Consider the following 7,203-nt stretch of genomic DNA (forward strand, 5'->3'; position numbering starts at 1 on the left):
TAGGAAAAAAATGTATATGTACAATGCACTTTTCCTTTCATTTCATTTAATTCAATCGACACTAGTAAATACTATCATTTTGTTGATTTTCTCTCGGAGCAAACCAAGTTTCCCCAACACAATTTATTTGACATACCAGGAAATATAACATCTTTAGCCATTAACTTTTGCATTTTGTCATTTGCATAATTTGTTGTAAGCTCTAGTTTGTACAAAAAATAAAACTTTTTGTACTCCAATACAAGATAGGGGAATGATAAGTTACCGTGGAAGGTGTCATAACCCCATTTTCCCTCCGTAGGAACATTTTCCCTCCGTAGGATGTCGTGATGGAACATAGTCACCTAAGACTAGGTAAGCTTAACACTTTGCGGAATAAATGAATAATAAACCGAACTCCAATCTCAACACATGATATATAAATATAAGACTACAAATCAATAATTATAACTCCTAAAACTCGGTAGAAATAAGTCACAAGCTTCTAAGAGAAAATACTAAGTGTCTCTATACATCAAGTCTAAAGAGAATAAGGGAAATAACATAATAAGGATAGAGGGGGACTCCGAGATCTGCGGACGCTGGCAGATATACCTTGAAGTCTCCACGTACAGTCCAGCTCACTAGTATTTGGCTTGGTAGGAAGAACCTCGATCTGCACAAAAAGATGTGCAGAGTGTAGTATGAGTACGCCACAACGATACCCAGTAAGTGCCAAGCCTAACCTCGGTAGAGTAGTGACGAGGTCAGGTCAAGGCCCTACTGGTTTTAAAAGAAAAATAAGGCAAAAGATATAATAATATTTGAAATGACTGAAAATTTAAACGACGAGAGACTTTAGAAAATAACAACTTAGCAATTAAAGGTAAACAACTGGGGCGCTCCCGAGGTACCGCCTAGTAGTCCCAAATGTAAATATGCAAGACAGGGGAATCTCCCGAGGTACCGCCTCGTAGTCCCAAAATAAATATGCAAGACAGGGGGGATCTCCCAAGGTACCGCCTCGTAGTCCCAAAGTAAATATGCAAGACAGGGAGATCTCCCGAGTAAACGCCTCGTAGTCGCAAAATAAATATGCAGTAGAGGGGAATATCCCGAGGAACCGCCTCGTAGTACCAAAGTAAATATGCAGTACAGGAGGATCTCCTGAGGAACCGCCTCGTAGTCCCAAAGTAAATATGCAACAGATAATCGAAGGAATAACGAATTTTTCAAGAAATCTTACAGTTAAAGATTTAATTCAAATCAATGGAAGCAGGTAATTCAACTAAGCATATTGTATAAGTTGTAAGTAAGAGTTAAGGCACGTAGACATGCGATACTAGGCTAAACATGATCACTACATATGCTAAGGCAACTTTAGTTAAGGAATTTAAAAGAAGACAACTCGGCATGTATCGAAATTTTCACAATTAGCCCGTGTACGCACTAGTCATCTCGCGTACACGGCGCTCACACATCACAAATTGTTACAACAGCACCAAATCGTAAAGGGATTTTCCCCACACAAAGTTAGACAAGTCACTTACCTCAATTCTCGCCCAATCAATCGATAAGGATGTCTTTCCCTCGATTTTCCGACTCAGAATGGCCCAAATCTAGCCAAAAGCAATTACATAACATGAATACAACTACAAGAAATTACTTTAAATCATAAGTCTACGACTTTAGCAAAGAATCGAAAAACCGCCCCAAAAGGTCGACCCGAGCCCATGTCTCAGAATCGGGTAAAAGTCACAAAATACGAATACCCATTCGATATCGAGTTCACCCATACCAAAGTTACCAAAATCCGACACCAAGTCGCTATTCAAAACCCCAAATGTAACTCTCCAAATCCCTAGCCTCCAACTCCCAAATTCTACCTTAAACACACACAATCTAGGTGGGAAAATCAATGGGAAAACAAGGTTATTGATCAAAAATAAGTACAAGAGACTTACCTCAAGAAATCCCTCGACAATGCTCTCAAAGATCGCCAAAACCCGAGCTCAAAATGTCCAAAATGATAAAAATCACGAAACCCTTTGGTTTTAAACACTGCCCAGGGGTTCCACTTCTGCGGTCCACTAAGTCACACCTGTGGCACCGCTTGTGCGGAAAACACAAATGCTTATGCGGTTTGCTTCGCTTCTGCGACGAGAGGTCCGCTTCTGCGGACACGCTTTTGCAGTCACTTATTCGCTTCTGCGACACTGGCTGCCCTTCCTTCACTCCATATCTGCGGAGCCTTGCTCGCACCTGCGGGCTCGCAGATGCGGAAGCCTTCACGCACCTGCGACACAGCCCCAGGCCAAGCCCCAAATCCGCTTCTGTGCCTTGCCAACCGCACCTGCGGTTGCGCACCTACGAGAATAGTTCCGCAGGTGCGATTGCACCAGAAGGCAGAATATCCCAGCTTTTTCCTTAAATTCAAATTTGATCCGTTAACCATACGGAATCCACCCGAGGACCCCGGGACCTTAATCAAACGTACTAACAAGTCCTAAAATATCATACGGACTAAGACGAGCCTTGAGATCACATCAAACAACGCTAAAACTACGAATTGCACATCGATTCAAGCCTAATGAACTTTAAAACTTCAAACTTCTACATCCGACGCTGAAACCTATCAAATCAAGTCCGATTGACCTCAAATTTTGCACACAAGCGATAATTGATATTATGTACCTACTCTAACTTCTGGAATCGGAATCCAACCCCGATATCAAAAAGTCCACTCCCGATCAAATTTTCCAACTTTCGCCAATTGACGCAAATATTACCTACGGACCTCCAATTCAAAATCTGAACACACTCCTAAGACCAAAATCACCCTACAGAGCTATTGGAATAGTCGAAACTCCATTTCAGAGTCGTCTTCATACAAATCCAACTACGGTCAATTCCTACGACTTAAACTTCCATTTTAGTGACTATGTGTCCCATTTCACTCTGAAACCTAAAACAAATTCTCCCGGTATGTCACAAAACCAAAAAATGAATATAGAGGGAGCAATAAATAGGGGTTCGGGGCTAGTACTCTCAAAATGATCGGTCGGATCGTTAAATAAGGCTGAAAGCACATTGAGCACATGGTATGCAACTTTGATAGTTATACTTTAGGAGTTGGTTAGTGTCAAAAGAATATGAAGATTGAGATCATACCATGTACAAAATCACATTATGAATAGGAAAAAAGCTCTAGTGAATTCCTTTTTGACTTCAAAATTCTAAAAGAAGAAAAAGTTCAAAAAAAAGAAGAAGATTTGACAGCAAGTTAAATTGCAACTCAATCTCTTCCTTTGTTGATCTTCATTCTTCATATATATGAGTCTGAAAGTACTACATAATTGCAATTGAATGGAAAAATCAACCAATTGTTCTCTAAAATTTTGTGATTCTTCTACCATGAAAAGAACAAAAACCTTAGCAAAAGTAAAACAAAGTTTAAGTTCAACCAAGTTTCTTGGGAGAAGCAACAAAGTTCTACGATATGAAGATCCATACAACTCAAAACACACTTACACATGGGATGATAAGCATGTGTGTACACACTTCCAATTTGTCACTATTTTTAGTAACACGTTTCCAAAATGTCACAGTTAGAAGTGACAAATAAAGTAATAACTAAGAAACTACGATACACTATTAGTGAAAATAGTAAAAAGATGTTTCACCGGTAATCATCTCCTGAAGACTCATCCCAAATGCATATGTATCAACCAGAAAACTAAAATAATGATAAAATAATGAAAACTAAATGAAATAACATAGTTAAACTAAATAAAATAATCATCCAACTATTATCACTATTACCCAACCCATGAATATCCTATATAACATAGTCAAATCACCAAAGTTAATATTCAAGCTTAGCTAAGTTACACCTCAATACTATATTATTATTACTAAAAAAAATATAGCATATTGGTTTCTGAAAGAATAAAGTTTTGAACTTTTTAGTGAACAACTAAAAGTTCACAGAAAATGACACAAGCAACCATAAATTTCCTTTACTTCACAACGAGAACAACACATTAAGATCCACATTGACATACATATTCCATTTGTGTTATAACCAAATAGTCAGCTAGTTCTTCAAGAACTAATATTTTCTTAGCGATCTTGAGCATTTATCTATTAATTAAATCAAGAGAAGTATTGAACTTTAAGTAGAAACTAAAAATTACAAATTCAACGAAAGAAAGGACAATGAGAGAGACAAAGAATTTAAAAAATCAAGGAGTTAGCAGTATAGTACCTTCGAGATAGTCTTGAATCCAAAACGGTGCAAATGGCCATCAGGTACAAAATACCCTTAGCTGCAAATTCTTGCACTATTGGTTGTGCCCTTTTGATTTCCAAAAGCCTTAGCACAAATTCTATAGCTTCTGTTTCCACTGCTGCTTATGATGTTGTACACAAAAATATAAAAACAATTACAAGTTAGGAACCAAGACTTTCAATTTACCATACTTTTTGTGGAATTTGGATTATTAATCTTCAGAAAAGAGTTACCAAGTTACAAAGTAGTACTAAATTTGTTTAGGAAGTTAAATGTCTGAATAATTGGATAGTATCCATAACCAAGTTTATTTGGAGTTAATCCAATCTAACTCTTAGCAGTACCCCTAGTACGAAATAAGTGAAGTATTAGTTTTCTGTCTGATGCAAAAGAAATGATCCTACCAACAGATAAAAAGGACTATTTCAAGCCTCCATGTTCAAATCTGAGAAAAATAAAGTTAGAACCATTAGACATTACCCCACTAGACAAAAATGCCTCGTCTTTTCTCTTTGTCATATACTCATAATAAGTGTAAGATTTTCAATCTTGCAAAGTTTAAAAAATAGTCAAAGCAAACTTCAATTTTGACAAATTTTTAAACCTTCAATAGTATATGCAATATGCAATTCTAATTTCTATTTCTAGACCACTAATGACATATTCCATTTCCAACAAAAAACTACTCTTTTGCTTTTTTCTAATGAAGATATGATATAGGCACAAATTAGATAATTCAAAGACTAAAAATAGTACAACTCTCCAATGAACTAGAATTGATGATGTCTTATTTCTTTAACCATGAATGAAACAAATCACTCCCAGAATTTAAGGTCACTAAAGCTAAATATTCGTCAATATCTCTTCTCCATAATAGATTAACGTATAAAGAGAACAGAGCATCTAGATTGCATTAAGGCATACATATGAATATTTGCAAATTGAGATACATTCAAGAAAAAAATAGAATTTGAGTAACTACTGCTAATGGGACGGCATTTCGTCGAACAGTAGATGTGCATGGCATATTGAGTAAGCATAATTTTAGCGTACAACCAAGCAAACAACTCACTCACAAAAAAACTAGGTATTTCAAAATTATTTTACCCACATAATAAATTTGGTACACAATAGGCAAAGATAACCCAGTAAGTCTAATCACTGCTTAGATGAGATAAAATTGAACAAATTAAAACCCCCAAAACTCCCAAAAGAAAACTGCAGTAAATATGAAAATCACTAAACCGAAAGTAAATAAAGGTGAAATGGGTTTGGCTTTGCTTGATAATAGACCTAGTTATGAAAGAAAACAATAAGTTCTTAGGGAGCTCAGATCGGCGACCTTCACCGGCAAGATGGGACCTAACTGTAGAAGAAAAAGGTGTGTTCTTTAGAAGTCCAGATCTACCACCTCCATAGGCAAATTAGACCTCCACACGGTTACTTCAAAACGATGGATTCTTTTTTAGGAGTGTATATCAATGTGGTATGTTTTGGATTCAACTATCGATTTGGATTGATTGGCAACAAAAGTTCTCAGAGAACTACTTTATCTTTCTTGGGGCTTAAAAATATTAGCGATTAAAAAGGAAAAAGAACTCACACAAAAGTTTAGGATTGAACAAAAAATAAAAGGGAAAAATTAAGGAGGGAATCTGAACCGTCCCAATAGATTTTATTTTTTATAACCATCCCCACAAATAGACCTATTACGACAGTTTTGAAAACCGTAACAATAAAAAAAACTATTGGAACGGTTCTAACACTACTACAACGGTTTAGTAACGAAAATGTCCCAATAGGATCCATATCCTACTGCAAAGGTTATAACCGTTGCAAAAGACCATCTATAGCAACAAGTTATATTAACTGTTGCAAACAAACTGTTCTCATAGGCCCAATTTTTAGTAGTGACTCTTTCAAGCTTCCAAATTGAGAATTACTCTTCCAAATCAATCGCAACCTTCTCGAAAGTCAAAAATAGTCATAATACATCATGTGAAGCTACTCAAGGTCTCAAACCGCCAAAAAATGATAAAGCTCAAAATGATCGGTCGGGTTGTTTCAACTGGCTAGAAGGAAAACTCTTTATAGAAGCCTCCTAAGAATCATACAACCTCAAACCTTCTCGTAGGAGATAATCCACCCGCTTGACCCAAAATTGACATCTTCATATGATCTCACCACGGTCACCACCATTATGCAATCCATTAGACTTCCCGAGTCGGCACTCCTTAACAAGATATAAGAATCCACTTCATTCCACAAATGAACCACTGAATTATATCCCAGCATGTCCATATATGTCACGACCCAACTCCCATCGGAGCCGCTACGTCCCTTAACTCTACTTGCTAGGTAAGCCAACAATTTGGTGATAACAACAAATTTGATAAAATGGCATTTAATAAACTCAACAACAGAAATATCATGAAATAACTATGAAACAATAGTAATACCAGTACAACCATCCCAATGATCTAGTGTCAACGAATACATGAGCAATACTGAATGTCAAAATACAAGACCAAATCCTCTATACAATTGTCTGAACAATAGAACAGTAACAATAGAAGTAAATGAAAGAGAACTTCAAGGTCTTCGGATGACATAGCAGCTACCTCGTAGTCTCCCAAAAGCTGGTACCAACACAACTCTAGCAATCACCGCCTCCGGAAGTAACTGGATATGCACACAAAGTATAGAGTATAGTATGAGTACAACCGACCCCATATACTAAATAAGTAATAAAGCTAACCTTGGGCTAAAAGTAGTGACGAGCTTAGAAGAAACAGTCAGTGACCATTATCAATAACTAGTAACAACTCAGGATATAAAGGAAACAATATAAATAAATAACTCAACGATATCATGTTTAGCTCTCCCACATTACAGGAATTTAGACATGCTTTCCAAGTATAGCAGTTAAAGCT

General features: G+C 36.7%; 1 long non-coding RNA gene across 1 annotated transcript; it reads right to left on the reverse strand.

Annotated features, from left to right (window-relative positions):
- Nucleotides 1–367: 367 nt before the first annotated feature.
- LOC107805664 (uncharacterized) lies at nucleotides 368–6,020 on the reverse strand. Its single transcript, XR_001652466.2, has 2 exons — nucleotides 4,247–6,020; nucleotides 368–655 (listed from the first exon to the last, which is right to left on the reverse strand). It is a non-coding gene; the product is annotated as an uncharacterized LOC107805664 (long non-coding RNA).
- Between the last annotated feature and the right edge of the window lie 1,183 nt (nucleotides 6,021–7,203).

Source organism: Nicotiana tabacum, chromosome 4 (genome assembly GCF_000715075.1).
Source record: "Nicotiana tabacum cultivar K326 chromosome 4, ASM71507v2, whole genome shotgun sequence".
Classification (NCBI taxonomy): Eukaryota; Viridiplantae; Streptophyta; class Magnoliopsida; order Solanales; family Solanaceae; genus Nicotiana; species Nicotiana tabacum.